This window comes from Mirounga angustirostris, unplaced genomic scaffold (genome assembly GCF_029215605.1).
Source record: "Mirounga angustirostris isolate CCGP_5_RB_7025 unplaced genomic scaffold, mMirAng1.0.hap1 SCAF_3, whole genome shotgun sequence".
Lineage (NCBI taxonomy): Eukaryota > Metazoa > Chordata > Mammalia > Carnivora > Phocidae > Mirounga > Mirounga angustirostris.
In genome coordinates this window covers 187,626,067-187,648,118 of record NW_026991711.1, presented here as the reverse complement: position 1 = coordinate 187,648,118, position 22,052 = coordinate 187,626,067, and the positions used below count along the sequence as shown (strand labels likewise).

The window sequence follows — 22,052 nt, the reverse complement described above, 5'->3', positions numbered from 1 at the left end:
CCCAAGGACCCTCTCCCTTTGCAAAGTTCCTCCAGGTATTTTCGGGGAGAGCACAGAGGTAATCACACACGAACTCCTGGACAGCCCCATTCGGCACTTGCAGGCTGTGTGAGGGCCACCCAACCTGTACCCAGCACTGACATCGCCTCTCAGCTCGGCCTCTGATGCCCCGATCACCTCGAGGGACCAAAGCTGCACGAGTGTGCACATCACCGGGCAGATGACACAGGAGTGGTTGTGAAGAATCCTCAGAGCGGGCGCCTGGGTGGCTCAGTTGGTTAAGCAACTGCCTTCGGCTCAGGTCATGATCCTGGAGTCCCGGGATTGAGTCCCACATCGGGCTCCCTGCTCAGCGGGGAGTCTGCTTCTCCCTCTGATCCTCCCCCCTCTCATGTGCTCTCTCTCTCTCATTCTCTCTGTCTCAAATAAATAAATAAAATCTTAAAAAAAAAAGAATCCTCAGAGCAATGGTTCATAGGTGAGCAGTGAAGAATGTATCGTGCTCTTTGACCCCAATTCTCAGGACAACAGAAATGAAAGACTGTCAAAGCAGAGCATGAGGGAGCAAACTTCAGTACTGCTGGTGAGTTTGGTGCAAGAATCACAATTTTAAACTCATTTCCCTACAAGAGAAATGTACTATTCACTTACTCATTCATCCAAAACAAAACAAAACATGTTTCAAGGACTTTGACATTTTCACACTGAACTTGGCATTTCCAGTTCAACTCTTGTGAGGGGCAACCTGGGTCTCTTGTGATAATCAGTGGTCATGTCTGGGGGGATACAAACGATGATTTCCTCTTCTCCCAGGCATCGCTGGACTTCACTTCCCAGCCTCCTTTGCAGTTAGGTGAGACCACGTGACAGTTCCCATCAAAGGAATGTGGGCCGAAGGGACTGGTGTCTCTTCTAGGCCTGGCCCATGGGAAGCTCCCATGTGTGATCCTTTATGTTCTTCGCCCCTCAGTCAGCTTGATGAGGACAAGCATGGTGACCCTAGAAGTGACATGTTGAAGATAGCAGGTGGCAGCGACCAGGGCCCAAGAATCAGTGCGGAGAGGGGAGCCAGCCTGCCAAGCACAATGCCCGCTTTGGACCTCCGACCGCGCGGTTTATTTGTTAGGGTAGCTGGCATTGCCGCAAGTAAGCCAACTGGGAGATATATTTGACCATAGAGAAAATGTCCTGTTCTAAAACTTTGAAACTTAGATTTATTTATTTCACAGAAAGAGAGAGTGAGCAGGGGAAGGAGCAGAGGTAGGACAAGCCGACTCTGTGCTGAGTAGGGAGCCCTACGTGGGGCTCAATCACGGGACCCCGAGATCATGACCTGAGCAGAAATCAAGAGTCCAATGCTTAACCGAATGAGCCACCCAGGCACCCCCGTTTCCCTCCTTAAAGCTGCCCAAACTAACTTGATTTTGCAAAGTACTAAAAATTAATATATAGTGTTAAGTGCATGGAGAGGAACAACATGACCTGCTTCAACGGCTTAGCCTGGGTGGCTCCGTCGCTAAGCGTCTGCCTTCAGCTCAGGTCATGATCCCAGGGCCCTGGGGTCGGGCCCTGCATCAGGCTCCCTGCTCGGCGGGAAGCCTGCTTCTCCCTCTCCCACTCCCCCTGCTTGTGTTGCCTCTCTCTCTGTGCCTCTCTGTCAAATAAATAGATAAAATCTTTAAGAAAAAAAAAAAGGAGTCACATCTCTTTGAATTTCTAATTATGTGTCTACAAGCTCCTATTAGCAGGAAGTTCTGCCCTTCCATCTTGAGGCCTCCCCAACACGCACCTGCCACCAAGCAAAGAGAACCACTGCCATCTTTGTCTCGATGCTGCCACCCAGTGTCACTGCTGAGAACGGGTCCCCAAATCTGCAGAATGCTATGGACCACACCGCAGAGATGCCCCTGTTTGCCCCGGCCCTCATCTGACCTCCAAGTCCTCAGTTTCCTTAGGTCACCTTCATGAGCTTGGGATTCTGCCCAAACCTCCACACCAGCAGGGTGGCTGAACCGGGGACGCCCAGCCTCCGCCCACGCGGTGCCTGGAACAGCACTGCCCTGTCAGCCCAGCAACCTTGGCCAGAGTCCACTAGATGACCCCATGGGCCTCCCTCACTTCAAATCTCAGGGAGAAGGGGCTGGGGTCTTAGATCTTCCCTCCCCGGGGGCTCTTAGTTGGTGTGTGCCAGAACTCTGCACACCAGGGAGGCCTGCATCTGCTAAGCCTGTTCCTCACTGACCCCCACCTGGAAAATGAGAGCCCACTCTCCTTCCACTGCAAAACAAAGGGGCCACCCAGTGACTCTCAGCAGACCCAGATCGACTCTAAGATGTCCTCCTGTTTCGGCTTGTTCAAAAAAGCAGCTGGGAGCTTTTTCTTCTCTATTAAAAAAAAATTGCTGCATATTACATTGAGTTGAAGGGAATAGATGATGAGCCCCTGGGAAAATATTAATTTCTATTTTGTTACAAAAACATACAGATTGCTGAGAATCTGATCCCCTCATTTTGCTTGTAAAACATGTTTTGTATTAGTTCATTCCTATTTTCACAGTATATTAATTTGCATTCCCTCCTTTTTAGAATTTGGCTAATGGCTTATTTTTTTAAGACTGACTGTAAAGGAACTTCCCCTTCAAATAAACATAATATTAAATCCTCCAATAGCCAGTCTCCCCTCTTTGTGCCCACACTTGTCACCTGTGTGCCCCCACTTTCCCCAGCCTGTGGTATTTGATCCCCAAATGCTCTGGCTTGAGGGCAGGCAAAACCAAGATCTTGCCCTTTTCTCTATCAAGATGAAATTTAGTTTTTTAGTTTTTTGGTTTTTTTTTTTTTTTAATTAAAAACAGGTAAGACAGAGGGAAAGGAAGACCCTATAGGCAGGGTAAGACTAGGTGGATTGACAAAGTATGGGTGTAAGCCTCATGATAGGGTGCACTCGCCTCAAGCTTTGTGCTTCCCTCTCCCTGGATGCAGGATCTGCCGGGTGCTTTCCTGATTTTGAGCATTCTCTGCCCCACCCCAAGTCCTTCTGGGGTATTCACTGGGGTAAGAACTCCAGTCAAGAGTCCACAGCCAGTGGGTGGCCACAGGGTCACCTGCACCCAAGCCCACCCGCCCCCAGGTATCTGATGGGAAGGAGGAGCAGGCTGCCAGGAAGGGCTGGGCCCCTTCCTCCCTCCTGCGCCGCTTTGCCCCATTCTGCAGAAGGGCCATCTCCTCCCACGTGCTTTTGATTAAATTTATCAATTCTCTTCTTCCTCCATTTTGTTTAAATTTACTACTTCCTTTTTCTCCTTTCTCTTGGTTTGTAACTTAAAGGGAACAAAGTTCATCAGGTATGGACTTGATTTACTCTTTCTCTTTTTTTCCTCTCTGTAATATAAGCACTGGGAGCAATAAATCTCCTCTAAGTACTGCATTGGCAGCATCCCAGAAATTGAGATATGTCATTTTCATGGTTTTGTTCTTTAAATATTCTGTGGAGTCCTAAATGTCTTCCCTAACGAAAGGTTTACTTAAGAAAGGATCTGCTCTGCCGAACACAATAAGAAACAGCTGAGAAAGAGGTTCAGCTCGAGGAAGGGAAGGGAAAGGCAGGAGATAGAATGATCATTTGTTGATAATGTGACTTTATTCCTAAAATAATCAAATGAAAAATTGAATTCTTAGGACTAATAAGAGTTTAGTTAAGGTGAACAGATATAAAATAATTCACAAATCAATTCCTTTCCTCTACACCAACAGCTAGAAAACAAAAGGGTGGGGGCAGACCCCTATAGACCATAGCAACTGTAAAAGGAAAATACTTAAGAATTAGCTCAACAGAGGCGCCTAAGTGGCTTAGTCGTTAAGCGTCTGCCTTCGGCTCAGGTCATGGTCCCAGGGTTCTGGGATGGAGCCCTGCATTGGGGTCCCTGCTCAGCGGGGAGCCTGCTTCTCCCTCTCCCACTCCCCCTGCTTGTGTTCCCACTCTCGCTGTCTCTCTCTCTGTCAAATAAATAAATAAAATCTTAAATAAAAAAAAAAGAATTAGCTTAACAATAAATTGTGCAGAAACAAATAAAAACTGAGAGTTATAAAAGACCAGAAAATACAAAAACATGTCATGCTCATGATAAGACTCAATGTTGTAATGATGTTTCTTTCTTTTTTTTTTTTTTTATTTGAGAGAGAGAGAATGAGAGAGAGCACATGAGAGCGGGGAGGGTCAGAGGGAGAAGCAGACTCCCTGCTGAGCAGGGAACCCGATGCGGGACCCGATCCCAGGACTCAAGGATCATGACCCGAGCCGAAGGCAGTCGCCCAACCAACTGAGCCACCCAGGCGCCCCTGATGTTTCTTTTCATATTGATGTATATATTTAAAGTAATGTCAATCAAAATCTCGATGGAAATTTTTAGGAAACATGCCCAAATGATTCTGAAGCACATCTGGAAAAATAAAGAGACACAACTTTCCCCGAGTCTTCTCCTGGGGAGGTGAAGGTCTGGGCTGGGAGAGGGGACATAAACGGCAGGGGTGGGAGGCAGGTGGGGACAGAGGACTGGCCACCATCGGGGCCTTGCAATCCCCGAGCTTGGAAAGTGGTCCTGGCTGTTAACTCCTGGATGTGACTTCGGGCATTTCCCACTCGGGAGGAGGCAGTGAAAAACAATATTCACTGAGCATCAGGCCCAGCTACATTCTCGGTGGAAGTTGGGCTCTTGTTCTGTAGCTGTCTGACTCTCCTGTCGGTGTCGGAGAGCCATACATCTTCTAAGAGCCATAAAAACAAATCTTCAGTAGCAGATAATAAACTTTTGGTGTGTCATTTAGTGACAAAGATAAGGAAGTTTCTCGATGACAGTGTTAAAGTATAAGCAGGGTATTATTTGCCCATATAAATTATATGGCTGAGGCCAGGTTAATTTTTTCTAAGGTTACATGTGGATAAGAAAAAGGGTGTTAGCATTTTTATGAGGTCATGGAATGTCAGGACTGACTAATGTTTCTGAATAAGTATCTCCTGCATGGAATTTAAGCCTCCCCCAGCTGACTCTTAGAGGAAAGCCCAAATGGGTGGACAGCCGCCCACGGTCTGCCGTTCCTGTGTTAGAGCACTCACTAAAAAACTCACTTTGCAATGTGGAGGCCCACAGATTCACTCATGGCAGAGAAAGACTGATCATCACCCTCCTGTCCCTTTGGGATGCTTGACCAAACAGTGAGACGCGCACATGCCTGTAGCCATACTTATTGATTTCGTATGATCATCATCGCTTTTCAGGTCCCATGCCCAGAGGCCCTGCTGTAGAGGTAGATTAGTTACAGATTAGTGTTTGATTGTACTCCTTGGGGCTTACAATAAGGCTTTTCCCAACTCTCCAAAAATGTGCAAGAAGGGGAGAAAAGATTGCCCTCCAAGAGTCATCAAAAAGAGCCTGGTAATGGGGCACCTGGGTGGCTCAGTTAAGCGTCTGCCTCTTGGTTTCAGCTCAGGTCATGATCTCAGGGTCATGCGATCGAGCCCCATGTCAGACTCCAAGCTCAGTGCGGAGTCTGCTTGTCTCTCTCCCTCTGCTCCTCCCCCCAGCTCATGCTCTCTCTCTCTCAAATAAATAAATTTTTAAAATTAAAAAAAAAAAAACTGGTAAGAATACCCCCGGTCAGGACTCAGCCTGACCCATGCCTGAGCACCACAATACCCAACAGAAAGAATGGCTAACATCTGTGTTAGGTTTCTGTATGGACATAGGTTTCCATCTCTTGGTATATACCTAGGAGTGAAATTGCTGGGTCAAATGGTAACTCTATGTGGAACTTCTTGAGGAACTACCAGGCCATTTTCCAAAGTGGCTGCACCATTTTACATTACCACCCACAGTGTATGAGGGCTCCAATTTCTCCACATTCTTACCAACATTTGTTATTATCTGTCTTTTTGATTATAGCAATTTTAGTGGGTGTGGAGTGGTATCTCATTGTGGTTTTGATTTCTCAGCATTTCTCTGATAAATGCTGTTGAGCATCTTTTCATGTGTATTGGCCTCTGTATATCTTCTTTGAAAAATGTCTATTTAGATCTTTTACCCATTTTTTTTTTAAAGATTTTGTTTATTTATTTGACAGAGAGAGACAGAGCGAGAGAGCAAACACAAGCAGGGGGAGTAGGAGAGGGAGAAGCAGGCTTCCCGTGGAGCAGGGAGCCCGATGTGGGGCTCGATCCCAGGACCCTGGGATCACGACCTGAGCCGAAGGCAGACACTTAACGACTGAGCCACCCAGGTGCCCCCTTTTACCCATTTTTTAATTGGTGAGAGGTATTTTTCCCTCCTGACACCAGATACATGGTATCTTTTCCAACCTCACTTCTCCAACTCTGCAACACCAACTGGATGTCCAATAATTCAATCGTACTCTAATACTACCTAGAGTTAGCATCAGACTCCACAGGTTTAAGAGCTCAGGACCACAAGACTGCCCCCACTTTAGAAGCCAGCTACAAGTATTGCATCCAGGTTACCTACACCTCTGTCCAACTTGGTGAAAAGTCAGGGGTTCCCACCCACCCTAGGTTCAATAATTTGCTAGGATACCTCATAAAGCTCAGAAAAATCCCAACGAGTCCTGAGCACAGGAGCCTCTGTCCTCATGGAGTTGGGCTGTGCCATCCTCCTGACATGTGGATGTGTTCACCTACTCAGAAGCTCTTGAACCCTGTCATTTAGGGGTTCTTGTGGAGGTTTTATTATGTAGGCATGACTGTGCCATTGGTGATTATCTCAATCTCCAGCCCCTCTCCCCTCCCTGGAGGTTGGGGGGTGGAGTTGAACGTTCCAAGCTATTAATCAAGGCTTGGTCTTTCTGGGAACCAGCCCCTGTCCTGAAGCTACCTCGAGGTGGACAAAGAGTCAACTCATTAGAAAAAAAGACACTCCTGGGGCGCCTGGGTGGCTCAATCGTTAAGGGTATGCCTTTGGCTCAGGCCATGATCCCAGAGTCCTGGGATCGAGCCCCGCATCGGGCTCTCTGCTCAGCGGGAAGCCTGCTTCTCCCTCTCCCACTCCCCCTGCTTGTGTTCCCTCTCTCGCTGTCTCTCTCTCTGTCAAATAAATAAATAAAATCTTAAAAAAAAAAAAAAAGACACTCCTATCACCCTTATCACTCAGGAAATTCCAAGAGTTTTAGGAGCTCTGTGCCAGGAATTGAGAACAAGGACCAAGTATCTTTCTTACTATACCACAGTTAAGTTATATGTCTTTTTGTTATTCAGTTATAAGAGTTCTCTATATAGTCTAGATACTAGTCCCTTATCAGATACATAATTTATAAATCTTTTCTCCTGTTCAGTAGGTTGTCTTTTAACTTTCTTGTTGGTGTCTTTAGCACAAAACTTTTAATTTTGATGAAGTCCAATTTACCTATTTTTTGTCTGAGTGTCCGAGGTGACAAAGATTTATCTCTATTTTTTATAAGAATTTTATAGTTTTAGCTCTTATATTTAGGTCTAGGATTCATTTGGGGTTAATTTTGTATCTAGTGTGAGGTAGATATACAACTTCAATTTTTTTGCATGTGGATATCCAGTTGTCTCATAAGTATCATTTGTTAAAAACCCTATTCTGGTAGTGCCCTTCTACTTACCAGATGGGATGCTGTGTGATTCATGAATCACTTAATAAAGCCAATGAGATCTGCAAAACAAACAAACTGAAACACACACACACACACACACAACCAAGCTATTCTTTCCCCCATGGATTGTCTTGGCACCCTTGTCAAAAATCAGTCGACTGCAAATCTGAGGTTTATTTATGGACTCTGAATTCTATTCCATTGATCTATATGCCTATCTTTATGCCACTACCACATTGTCTTAATCACTGTTTTTGTTTTTGTTTTTTTTAATTAAATTTTGAAATTGTAAAGTCCTCCAAATTTCTTCTGTTTCAAGATATTTTTGGTGTTCTAGGCCTCTTGAGTTTCCATATGAATTTTAGGATCAGTTTGTCAATTTCTGCAAAGAACTGGAATTCTGTCAGCTGGAATTCTGACAGAAATTGCATTGAGTCTGCAGATCAATTGAGGGAATATTACCATTTTAAGAATGTTAAGTCTTTCTATCCATGAACATAGGATGTCTTTCCATTTATTTGGAATTTTAAAATTCAACAATATTCTGTAGTTTTAAGAGTGTAAGTTTTATACTTCTGGGGCATTGGGGTGGCAGAGCCGGTTGAGTGTCCAACTCTTGGTTTCAGCTCAGGTCATGGTCTTGGGGTTGTGGGATCAAGCCCCACATGGGGCTCTGCACTTCATTGCAGACTCACCTTGGGATTCTCTCTCCCTTTCCCTCTGCCCCTTCCAAGATAAATACATCTTTTTAAAAAGAGTATAAGTTTTACACTTCTGTTGTCAAAGTTATTCATTTCATTCCTTTTGGTGTTATTGTAAATGAATTTTTTTAAATTTTATTTTCAGATTGTGCATTGCAAGTGTACAGAAATACAACTGGTTTTTGTATATTAATCCTGTATCCTGCAACCTTGTTGAACTTGTTATCAGTTCTAATAATTCTCTTTTTTTAAAGATTTATTTATTTATTTGAGAGAGAGAGAGAGAGGGCAGCGGGGAGGGACAGAGGTAGAGGAAGTCTTAAGCAGGCTCCACACTAAACATGGAGCCTGACATGGGGCTCATTCTCATGACACGGAGGTTACGACCTGAGCCAAAACCGAGTCAGGTGCTTAACCAACTGCATCACCCAGGACCCCCCTAATAATTCTTTTCAAAAAACACTATATTAAAATTATAGAAGTTAGGAAATCTTCCTCAACCCACCCCATTCCAAAAGTTCAGAGAACTAATTTAACATAAAGAAAAAAATTAAAAATCCCACCCAAAGTGTAAGAAAAATACAAAAAGAGAATAAGAAGCAGAATAACATCCGTACAGACAATAAGTGAAACTATACCAATTACTCCAAGTCAAGAAAAAAGAAATTACAAAAATCATAATTAGAAAAACTCAGAAGTGAGACAATAGCACTTAGGACAAATTTAGAAATAAAGAAACAATAATTTCAGGTATGAAGACTAAATTAGAAAAAATACAAGAGCAAATCAGATGATGTTCATGAGAAATAAAATGTGAGAAGTACACATAAAGGAGTTCAAAAGAAAATGACAAATATAGGAAATAGTCAAAGGAGTGCCTGAAACTGAAACTCATAACAAGGGAACAGAACAAATACTAGAAACTAAAATTCAAGGAAATTTCCCTGAAATTAGAAAAAGGGGGGGGGGGTGCAGGAGGGCAGTGATTTGATACTACGTTGCATTAGTCAGGATCCATGTAGGAGAAAGAAACCACAAAGGAATTTGAACAGGAAAGTTTCATATCAGGGATTACTAACCATAACAGGAGGTAGGAATAATGGAGGGAATGGCCAGTAAAGACTAAAAGGAACTTTAAAGAATGCAGAAGTAGCAGATAAAGGGCAAAATCTCTACACCCAGGTCTGAGACAGAGGTACCAAGAAAAGGTCCTCCCTTCCTCAGAACTGATGCCAAGACCTTGGAAGGTGACACAGCTGTGACTCACTGGATGGTGGAGAAGTTTGCTGAAGCTGAAACCACCCAAGGGAATGCCAAGGGAAGTTTTCCATGGGTACTGCCCTGTGCTGCAGACCACCAGGCTCTGCTGGAGCTGAGAGCTCCATGCAAGGCAGGCACTGCATAGGCTTATGCATGAGGCACGCTAGAGTCAAGAAGAGAAACCCCTTCCTCCTCTAGTCCCCGACAGCACGCTCTACTGACAAAGTTTAACTCTCAAAGGAGAAATAGCTATGGGGTGCAGCTCCATTATTGCAGAGCAGACAGTGAAGATGGTTTTGGAAGCCAAGAATCAATAGATGAGTAACTGGTGCATGTATGTTAAAAAAGAATACAATATGCTTGAGAAAACTGACTCAGAATGAGCAACACCAAGACATATTTTAGTAAATTGACTGGATATTAAGGGAGGGGGAATCCTTTAATAATCGAAGTGAAGAAGAACAAATGACTTACAAGGGAAAGAAAATTAGATTATCATCAGATTTTTCAACAGCACTTCTTTGTATCCAAAAAAAAAATGGTGTGAGCTATCTAAGGCAGAAGTGTGAGCCAAGGAATTTATATTCAAGAAAACTGACTTTCAAGTGTAAAAGGTACACACTGTTATCAGTGTACAAGAACTCAGGGAATACTGTTCCCATGAGCACTTCCTGAAGAATTTACTAGAGAACAAGACTCAGACTGCCAAAATTACTAGCTACATCAGCATAAGAACTAGCAGACAGCATTAAATACATAGTTACTGGTAGAACCAAAACTATATGAGGCTTAAAAGGCAGAGAATATGGTATATGAAGAGTATAAGCTCTATTGATGTAGCTACAGAACAGCTATAAACATTGGGGTACAAACTTTTTTTTTTTTTAATATGGAACACTTCATGAATTTGTGTGTCATCCTTGTGTAGAGGCCATGCTAATCTCCTCAGTATCATTCCAGTTTTATTCTGTGCCCTGCTGGAGCGAGCACAAGAACTTTTAAACTCTTCTCAGTTATCATTCTGCTGGTAGCAGCATTAGTACTGATATTCCCTGCTGTGTGTGTAATGTTGCCTAAAACAAATGAGTAATTATGAGCTATTTTAACTATCATCCCCTGTGTCCTAAAATCAGGATGCTCAGTGTGGAAGAAAGAAGAGACAGCTGTAATTTTTTAAAAGATTAAATAAAAAATCCATAGTCCTGAAATATAATTGGAAAAACAGTATGAACTTGTGAGGTATTTAATCTATCATTCTATCTACACCTAAGAGCTCTGTCCATTCAAAACGCCTGGAAACAAGGACCAATTCATAGCAGTGAGCATCCCTGGAGTCCACATTGTGGTCACAAAAGGCCATTTCCCACTAAAAGTCAGGGCTGTACGGAGAAATGACTGACAGCAGGAGGAGAAAATGTACAAAAGGCGTCTGGACCATCCTGACATAAATGGAGGCATGCAAGCCATCATGGATAGGCTATATGTAGACTAGGGTAATGTCAAAAGAACCCAGAAGCCAACCCACAGGGGTTCCCACTGACCAAAGATAGGGCAATTTGAGCTTTGAACATTGTAATAATTGCAACAAATTGAAACTCATCAAATTTATTTAAATCTGTGAGTTCATGATGATACTGAAAAAATGAACTTGGTCACCTGCAGAGGATAATAAGGAAGGAGCTTATTATTCTGCAAACTGATAAATATAGGGAATAAAGGAAGCATTTATCCTGCCTCTTCTACATGAGCTATACCACTGGGTAACCTCATGGTAGATGAGAGGAAGCATCTGTTTATAAAGAAATCCAGCAAATAAATGAAAAAGAAATGATGGAATTAAAATATCATCATTTGGTAGTGGTGGCAGCTGTGGTTCTTTTCATTACCTCATGTGGAACACTGAACAGTCTCATCAACAATGCCATCATCTGTTTAACACTCTCAAGACATTTTCTCAAAGCCTATTTACTTATAAATTGTGTGGAATCACAAAATTAATAAGCAATAAAATGTGAATCATAGCACAATGAAAACAATATATGTCACCATCTTGGATCCCCAGTGAATTAATGAATCTAGGAACTGAGCATCCGTAGCTAGAAACACCACAAAGGGAGTGGCAGCCTGACATTATGTGGCCCCTGATGAAGGAACACATCACCACCTAGAGTCTTGCCAAAAAGACAGATACCGAGTCTCATCAAGCTTCTAGATCCAGTGGACAATGAGCAGCAAATACAAAGGGCAGCAGAGCATATGGAACTGTCCCAGGAGTGGGCAGCAAACAAACCCCAGACAGTGGGAAATGCTACAGTCCAAGGGCTTGGATTCTTCAACAGATAAAATGAAAGGAAAGGAGAGGGATAAGAGGAGATTCTGAAGATTAAAGAGAGGTAAAGATGTATTTTTAAAAGTGGGCAAGACTGGGGTGCCTGGTTGGCACAGTCAGTTAAACATCCAAGTCTTGGTTTGGCTTAGGGTCATGAGATCAAGCCCTGTGTCAGGCTCCACACTCAGCGAGGACTCTGCTTGAGATTCTGTCTCCCTCTCCCCCTGCCTCTCCCATGTGCTCATGCGCTCGCTTGCTCTCTCAAATAAATAAATCTTAAAAAAAAAAAAAAAAGTGGGCAAGACTGAACCATAGTTTCTAGAGATGCACACTTGGATGCTGAAACTCTAAAGAAACACAAGGAAGTGGTTACTATAAAAACCAGGCAGTGGTTACTCTTGGCGGCGGGGGTCGGGGGGGACATGACTGTGATTAGGCCCAGGAACGTGGAGGAGCTGCTGGGGTGGCTGCGACGTTCCACCTCTTGTGTTACAAGAGCATTTAGGGTGCTTGCCTTATAATACTTCATTAAGCTCTACCTTTGTTTTGCATATTTCTATATCTCTATTTCAAAAGAGTTTTAAGTAAAAAGATTTTTTAAGTAAAAAGATTTAAAAAGGAATGTTGGGGTGCCTGGGTGGTGCAGTTAAGCGACCTGGCTTGGTTTTGGCTGGGGTCGTGATCTCAGGATCATGAGATGGAATAAAGCAACAGGCTCGCACTGAGCACAGAGTCTGCTTAAGACTCTCTCTCCCTCTCCCTCTGCCCCTCCCTCCTGCTCTCTCTCCCAAATAAATAAATCTTTAAAAAAATAATAAATAAAAAGGAATGTTAAAAAAATTGATGCACATGTCACTTAACACCATGGTACAAATAGCACACTTCAGGAAATCTTGAGCTTTTCCAAAAGCCTGGCTATTGAGAGAGAATAGAAGCCACCTTGCCACAGGAAAGTCTCTCTCTGAAGACCTCTGTGCCCATTTGGACTGGGTGGACTTCATGGTGGGGGTAGGGAAGAGTACAGCAGGAAAGTGAGGTCTGTACTGGACAGCCTGAGGACACAATGGGCAGCCAGTGAACGCAGTGTGGATGGGGTGGCGCGTGGAGGTGGGATTTCCTATCTAAATACATCCTAAGCACTGCCTAGCATATGCAGCTGAAACGCAAGACCCTGTCTCAACCATAGCATCTCTTAGGTGGCCCGCCGGGCCCCTGGCCAGTGGGGATGCCTAGAGATGTCACAACCAGCTTAAAGGCCTGAGGCACATGGAGACCTGCAGAACAGTGTCTCGGAGGCAGGAACCACTATTGTGGTCCAGCTGTCAACTCCTTTATGTCAGAACTGCACCCCCATCCGGGTAGACATGCCTGTACTATATGATTCTGTCCTCCCAGTCATAGCTGATTGGACCAGAGAGGGACACCCTACGCTGGAGGTAGTAGACCCGGGCAGTTTGCTGTCCAGCCTCTATGTCCCCTCCCACTCTTAGTAGCACCTCAAATTTCTTTTCAGACACCTCCCTTCTCCCATGTGGTCAGGGTAGGATCACCTCATCTCCAGTTTAAGCTTAGATTAAACCAATAAAATATCCCTATCTCCAGGTGTTCAAGGAGGGGTTAGGAGTCCAGGCACAGGCCAATCACTGAATGTCATTCCCTTGGCCCGTGATTGGTTGAGAGAGGGGCACCTGACCCAGGCTGGTCCAATTAGAATGAGCCTTACAACTGCTGTAGGGAGTGATGAAAGCCCCGGAGTCCCTCACTTCCGTGCGACCTGCAGTGAGGATCCAAGGTGTAGGACTGCTACAGCTTCTCTTGATCTTGAGGGAAGGTGCCCTGAGAATAAAGCCAGAACTCAAAAGTGTGCAGAGCCATGGACATTGCAGAGAAATGGAACAAGTTCCTTTCTTTCTTTTTCTTTCTTTTTTTTTAAAGATTTTATTTGAGAGAGAGCACGTGCACGTGTGCACAAGCAGGGGGAGGAGCAGGGAGGGGGAAGACGGAGGGGGAAAGAATCTCAAGCAGACTCCCCGCTGAGCATGGAGCCCAACACCAAGAGATCATGACCTGAGCCGAAACCAAGAGTCAGGTGCTTAACCAACTGAGCCACCCAGGCGCCCCATGGAGCAAGTTTTCTGACGACATTCTGAGCCTCTGGAGGCCAGTTTAGTCATTCCTCTGGATTTTATTACATGAACCAATATTCCCCCCTTCCTTTTTTTTTCTTTTCTTTAAATTGAGCAAGTTTGCAACAGGTTTCCCACACTTGCAACTGGAGGTATATTAGGAATATTATAGCTGCAAGTAACAAAATGCTACTAACAATGACTTAAACAAATATGGGTATACTTTTTGCGCACAACAAGAATTCCAAAAGATGATGGCCTAGGACCGCTCACGCAGCTCAGCAATGTCATGCGCACACACAAATGCATGTAAAGGTCATGGCACCTGAATAAGGCCTGGATTGTACCAATGTCAATTCCTGGTTTAGATATTATACTAAAGTTAAGAGAGATGTTAGCACTGGTGGAACTGGGTGAAAGGTACACAGGGTCGCTACTATTTTTGCAACTACTTCTATAGTGGAATCTAAAATTATCTCAAAATTAAATGTTATTTATTTATTTTTTATTTTTTTAAGATTTTATTTATTTATTTATTAGAGAGCGAGCGAGAGAGAAACAGCATGAGAGAGGAGAGGGTCAGAGGGAGAAGCAGGCTCCCCGCTGAGCCGGGAGCCCGACATGGGACTCGATCCCAGGACCCTGGGATCATGACCTGAGCTGAAGGCAGTCGCTTAACCAACTGAGCCACCCAGGCGCCCTATTTATTTATTTTTTAAAGATTTTATTTATTTGACAGAGACACAGCGAGAGAGGGAACACAAGCAGGGGGGAGCGGGAGAGGGAGAAGCAGGCTTCCCGCAGAGCAGGGAGCCCGATGCAGAGCTCAATCCCAGGACCCCAGGACCATGACCTGAGCCGAAGGCAGACTGAGCCACCCAGGTGCCCCCAAATTAAATGTTTTTTATTTTTATTTTTATTTTTTTTAATTTTTTTTTTAAGATTTTATTTATTTGCGAGAGAGACAATGAGAGACAGAGAGCATGAGAGGGAGGAGGGTCAGAGGGAGAAGCAGACTCCCCGCCGAGCAGAGAGCCCGATGCGGGACTCGATCCCGGGACTCCAGGATCATGACCTGAGCCGAAGGCAGTCGCTTAACCAACTGAGCCACCCAGGCACCCTAAATGTTTTTTAAAGAAGATATGTAAGTGCTTGATAGGTCTGCATATGATTTCAGGGCTTCCTATCGCCCTGATGCTCATCTAGCTCCTAGGGGCTAGGAGGCTGGGGCAGCATTCACGGGTCCCCTGCCCTTCACAATTCCACATTTCAGCAGCATCACCAGGCCCTCCCTATTAAGCTGCTTCAATTTCTCAGTGAGATTGAGGACAGAACAAGACAGCTCACAGAGAGAGGCTAGCATACATGCAATTGTGTTCTATATTTCTGGAGGATGGGGAGGGCATGTGCATGCATATGTGCGTGCGCACACACACACACGCACACACACGCACACCCTTACTCTGGCAGCAACCTGGGACTCACAGTGCCACAATGACAGCCCTTGTCTAAGAGCTCCTGGGTGTCTCCTACCAGACAGAATTCATTTACCACTCTGGGACATACAGTCTTGGCCTTTCAAAAGTCATCTTCTTGTTCCAAACCCACCCATTTCAGATGAATAACTCGATTTGTATAGGAAATTAACCATCTTGACTGTTCTAAGTTCCCCGCAAGTCCATTGATGTCAACATCCCAGGACCCAGGCTTTGCCTTTGTTCAAAATAACACTGTTGAGCTTCAGGGTCCAACACCATTTCCTCAGCACCCTGGTGCACTGCTGCCCTCTGCTGGTAACTTCTAGGTAGTACTTAAAAATCGAAAAAAAGCAATGGTCCCAGCAGTGCAATGAGTCAGGGACAAGAATAAGAAAAGTCACAAAAGAAGAAACGCAATTGGATAATCAGCATATGAAAAGTATTAACCCTCACTGATAATTAAAGAAATGCAAACCACAACATCAAAGAGATACTATTCCCCCTGAATCAGATTGGCTCTAATGGAAAACAATGGCAACGTCTAATGCAGTCCAGGGCTTGTCACAAAACGAGGCAAACACAGAAAGTGCTCAAACCCAGCCAGAGCACCCTCTGGAACCCACTAGGGCTCGGACATCCAGGCACCCTGTGGTGAAGCCCTGGCTTGCATCACTGGGAGGAGTGTAAGTCAGCAGACCCTTCAGTGGGAGCTTGGGTCTATGCAGAAATGACCTTAAAATTCCAACTACTCTGGGGTATCTGGGTGGCTCAGTTGGTTAAGAAGCGTCTGCCTTCAGCTCAGGTCCTGATCTTAGGGTCCTGGGATCAAGCCCCATGTCAGGCTCCATGCTCAGCGGGAGTCTGTTTCTCCCTCTCCCTCTGCCTTCCCCCAACTTGTGCATGTGCTCTCTCTCAAATAAATACATAAAAATCTTTTTTAAAATTCCAACTACTCTGAATCTCAAACGTTCCACCTCTAGGGATTTCTCCTAAAGAAGTTATCAGACACAGACAACTGAGCGAAGAAATTATAACCAGAAGCCAATCTTCAAACTGCCATGTTCTCAGGCAAAATGCCTTCATTCTTCTCCCAGAAGTCAAACAGGAAGCCATTTCAAAATTTAAAACTAAAAGAAAAAAAAATTAGAATGAAGCCTATGGTTCCTTGGAAGCTGACCTCCAAGAGGCTGTCTTCATTGCTTGAAACCTTTCCCCTCCTTTCTTTCCACACTCACAGCAATGGGGCCGGATTTTACCCATTTCACACCTTTATTGTCTATCTCCCCACAAGAACAAAAGCTCCATGAAGTCAGAGGTATCATCTGGTTCCTTCATGACGCTTAGAACATGCCTGACACACTGTAGACCAACAATACAGCTACAGCATGGAGGGACTGATCCAGGTGGATGAGACAACACCCCACCATCCCAAAATGCTAGATGAAGGTGACAACTGTCGAAGACAAAGGACTGATATCTGTGTTAGAGATCTGTAAACCTCCATATGAATAAGAATATTTTTTCACATAAATAAAATACTGGGAGTTCAGTTGTCCAATGACTGTACAAATTGATACACCTACATCATGGAATTCAAACTAGGGCACACCACTGTCCTTGCTGACATCTATTTCAGTTAGCTAATGCTGAGTAACAAGCTATCCCCAGCCTGAAGCTTAAATATTAGCAGCAGTTACAGGCAGTAACCAACATGATAGTTCCAACTTAAGATTTTTTGACTTTACCATGGTGCAAAAACAAGACACATTTGGTGGAAACTGTACTTCAAATTTGGAATTTGGATCTTTTCCCAGGCTCGCCAGGTGCAGTACGATCCTCTCGTGATGCTGCAGCTCCCCGCCAGCCACATGATCAGGGGGGTCAACAACGGATACACGCAACCATTGTTTGTCACTTTCGGTATTAATGAATTACATGACATAGTCAACACTTTATTATAAAATGGGCTTTGCGTCAGATGATTTTGCCCCACTGTAGGCTAGTGTGAGTGTTCTCAGCATGTTTAAGGTGGGCTAGGCTAAGCTATGGTGTTTGATAGGTGTTTTAAATGCATTTCAATTTATATTTTCAACTTACAATGGGTTTATCAGGACACAACCTCATCATAAGTCAAGGAAGAGCTGACCTGTATTTTGCTCACCGGTCTGCAGTCTGTGAGGGTTTGGCAAGGAGAGCTTGTCTCTGCACCATTTGGTACCAGCCTCAAAGCTGGGCACTGGAATTACCTTAAGGCTTGCTCATTCTCAGGTAGCACTGTACTGTGAAGACTCTTTGGGCATCTGTCTCTCCCTTCTTCCCTCCCCCCTCCTGCCCCTGCCCCTCCAGGTGATCTCTCCAGCATGAGATCTCTCAGCAAAGCCAAGGGATTCCAAGGCATGCATCCCAAGAAAGAGCTTGGATTTTCATATGCTGAGTATCACCTTCCTAATCTAGCCTGTCATTCAGCATCACTCCTGCCACATTCTATTCAATATTCAAGGGGTGGGGGGATCAGGCTCTACCTTTTGTGGGAGGAGTATCAAAGAATTTGTAGACATACTTTAAAACCACTACAATATGGAAAGATGTTCACCATCTATTAAGGGAAAAGAACAAATTATAGAATAATATGAACAGCCTGGGAGAGCAAGAACCTCTTTGCTGTCTCTGCATTCTCAGTCCTGGAGCCTGAACCTGGCCACCCCCAGCCTCCCAGAGGTACAGCCATGCCTTAATTTCAGATGTAGCCGGAGTCAGATCTGGATATAAATCCCAGCTCTGGCACATAGTAACTCAGAGCTGTTTCCCCAGTAGTAAAACCAGTTACAATAGTACTTACCTTACAGCTCTTGTGAGGATCCAATGAGCCACCCATTAGAAGTGCTTAACCCAGCACACAGTAAGTGCTCGGGTGCTAGCGGCTCCCCCTGGACAAGCCTAGACCGGCGCAGGCCTCCACGCTGGGGGCCAAGATCCCGCTGACCGGTTGCTGGCAGTGACAGGATGCCAGTCCACGTCCACTAGCGCCCCACAACAGCGGAGTGTGGCTCCACCTTCTGGAGCTCCAGGCAACTGCAGCAGCCTCCATCCGCCCACACCCGCACCAGGCTGCGCCTCTGCCGGGTCCCGTGGCCTTCCGGGCTGGGGAAGGCTTTCCTTCCACGGAGCACCATGGAGGCGTGAGAAGGGAGCACAGCCCCTGCTCTCAAGAAGCTCACAGTCTCGTAGGGGGGCAAATAAATTATAAAGGACTGTAATGCAGGAAATAGGTGGGAACACCGAAAAAGGTGTAGGGTACCAAATGGTGCGGCTGGGGGTTATCCCCGGCAATGCGAGCTTTCGTGGATGAGCGTTTGCCAGGTGGACAGGGGCAGGGGAGGCAAGAAACCCGGACGGAGCAAACTGCACGAACGTAAAGAGGTCCAGTGGTGCAGATGGCCATGGCGCTTTCTGAACCCCAGAAGCTCAGGAGACTGGAGCATATGCGGTGAGAAGTGGAGGGACCTGTGACAGGGTCTGAGTCCACGGCACGACAGGCTTCTCAAGACCAGACAGAAACCTGGACTTTGGGGGGGGGAAGCCACTGCAGTTTGAAAGATCACGAGGGAGGCATCGGGAGGCTGGACTGTTGGCAGGGGAGGCTGTTGCCGCACAGCAGGGAAGCACGGAGAGGCGGAAATTTATGTTCTCCCAAAAATGTGTTGAAGCCCTAACCCTAATGTGACCATACTTGGGGACAGGCTTTAAAGAGGTAATTAAGGTTAAATGAACTCATAAAAGTGGGGTCCTAATCCAGTATGACCGGAATCCTTGTAGGAAGAGACGGACACCAGGGATGCACACACACAGAGGAAAGGCCATGTGAGGCCCCAGGGAGGTGACCATCTGCCAGCCCAGGAGAGAGGCCTCAGGAGACATCAAGTTTGCTAACACCTTGATCTTGGACTTCCAGCCTCCAGAACTGTGAGGAAATAAACTTCTTTTGTTTAAGCCCCTAGTCTGTGGTATTTTGTTATGCCAGCCCTACAAAACAGTACACTTGGCAACTGGTGGGTGCCATTTACTATCTGAGTAGAGCTGGAAAACAGCATGTAGAGATGCCCACCTCAGCTGCTGACTACACAGGTTGGCAGAATGAGTGGAGAGAGATTTGGGTATTATGAATAGAAGTGGAACCATGAGAGTGAATCACAGAACCTATGGAGAATGTATAGAAATAAAATAAGAAGGTCACCATAGGGGCACCTGGGTTGGCTCAGCTGGTTAAACATCTGCCTTCAGCTCAGGTCATGATCCCAGGGTCCTCGGATTGAGTACTGCATCAGGCTCCCTGCTCAGGGGGGGGGGCTACTTCTCCCCCTCTCTCGCCCCCTCCTCCCTGCTACTGCACTCTCACTCTCTCTCTCTCTCTCTAGCTCTCTAGCTCTCTCTCAAATAAATAAAATCTTGAAAGGAAAAAAAAAGGTCATGATGGAACCCTAGCAAATGCCTACTACTAAGACTCTAAAGGAAGAGATGCCCCTGAAGAAATTTTAGAAGAGGCAGGGGAACACAAGGCGAATCTAGAGATTGGGACCATGAAAACTAAAATAACACTTAAATAAGTGGGCTCAACAGTGCCAACTATAACATAAAGATGAAGGCAGATAGGGGTGCCTGGGAGGCAGTCAGGTAAGCGTCAGACTCTTGATTTCGGCTCAGATCATATTTAGGCATGAGAAAGGAAGTAGAGACAGAAAGGGTAGACAACGCTAGAGCTTGATTGTAAAAAAGAGGAAAAAGGTGGTGGCTCTGGACATCAGGTTCAGGGAGAGTTAAAGTACACAATTTCTTATCACACGCAGCAGTTAGTGGGGAGCGACAGAGGCAGAAAACTCTGGGGACAGGAGACGCAGATCGACATGGCACAGTTGACAAATTACTCACACAGAAGGGATACCTTTTCCACTTCGAAAGGAACAAAGCAGGTAAGGCTGGAAGCAGATGATTCCGTAGGTGGAGAAAACCTAGTGTTCTTTTCACTACGAAGCAGGAAATCCAGTCATCGCCGAGTGAGGGATGAGGCATACCGCTTTGAGAGAACAGTGAAACTAGACCAGCTGTAGGCGGTGAGCACACACTACCTCGGGGCAGACGATGGGATGGCCCAACAGCTCTGAGGACCCGGTTGGGTTTAGAGACAACAGATACAAGAGACATATAGTGGCACCACCCTGCAGTCGTGGGCCTTCTCCAGCAGCAATAGGAGGTGCTGGAGGAGTTCCCAATCTCTCTTGGTTTTCCTTGTTTCTCTGCCCATTCTAAAATTTCTCTAGGGGTGAGGGGCACCTGACTGGCTCAGCTGGTAGAGCACACGACTTGATCTCAGGGTGATGAGGTCAAGCCCCACATTGGGCATGGAGCCTACTTAATAAAATAAATTAAAAAAAAAACAACAACAAAAAGAATTATGGGGCGCCTGGGTGGCTCAGTCAGTTGAGTGTCTGACTCTTGATTTCAGCTCAGGTCAGGATCTCATGGTAGTGGGATCGAGCCCCGCATTGGGCTCCAAGCTCAGCGGGGAGTCTGCTTGGGATCCTCTCTCCCTCTCTCTCAAATACATCTTTAAAAATAGATAAATAAAAATAAAATTTCTTCAGGGGCATCTCTCTTCTTTTAGAGTCAAGCTGGAGGTGTTTGCCAGAGTTCCATTGTGACCTTCCTATACTACTTATGTATGTTCTCCACAGGTTCTATAATTCACTCCCACGGTTCCACGCCATTTCCTGTGAAACTGAAAATCTGGAAAGGCAAGTAACTAGATGAATCTCTGACTAGGGAAAAGCAATGAAAGGACAGGCATAAATGACCCCAAAAAGAGTTGGGCCACACCCTATCTTACCCTTCTCCATCACTTACTTCCTTGTTTTATCCTGAACTAAGAACAACAGTTCTCGGGCGCCTGGGTGGCTCAGTCGTTAAGCATCTGCCTTCGGCTCAGGTCATGATCCCAGGGTCCTGGGATCGAGTCCCACATCGGGCTCCCTGCTCAGCGGGAAGCCTGCTTCTCCCTCTCCCACTCCCCCTGCTTGTGTTCCTGTTCTTGCTGTCTCTCTCTGTCATATAAATAAATAAAATCTTAAAAAAAAAAAAAAAAAAAAGAACAACAGTTCTCATCCCAAAAAAACATTCCCTTTTTATAATGAACACCTTTACTGTCCTGAGGTCAAGTCATAGCTAACCTGCCTAACAGACATAAGTTTAAAAGATCCATTTAATATCCTCAGGGTAATGTAATGGAGATGCAAAGTGAAATTTATACTAAAAAATAGATTTCAATCTGTAAGTCTCAAGCATAACTACAAGAAAAGACTTACTGAAGCGATCAGATGCTCATGGCTGTATGCAGAATCCCCAGGAAGACACAGGTACGATCACAGAATGATCAAAGCATGCTATTACTTGAAACTCAAGTACATATATGACAGCCCTCAGGTCCAGTACAAATCAATCAATTGCTGCATTTCAAAAAAGTGTTTGAAGTCTCAGGCTGTTAG

General features: G+C 45.1%; 1 non-coding gene across 1 annotated transcript; it reads right to left on the bottom strand.

The window, feature by feature from the left end:
- Positions 1-10,466: 10,466 nt before the first annotated feature.
- On the bottom strand, positions 10,467-10,571 carry LOC123840012 (U6 spliceosomal RNA). Its single transcript, XR_006789843.1, has one exon. It is a non-coding gene; the product is annotated as a U6 spliceosomal RNA (small nuclear RNA).
- Positions 10,572-22,052: the final 11,481 nt, after the last annotated feature.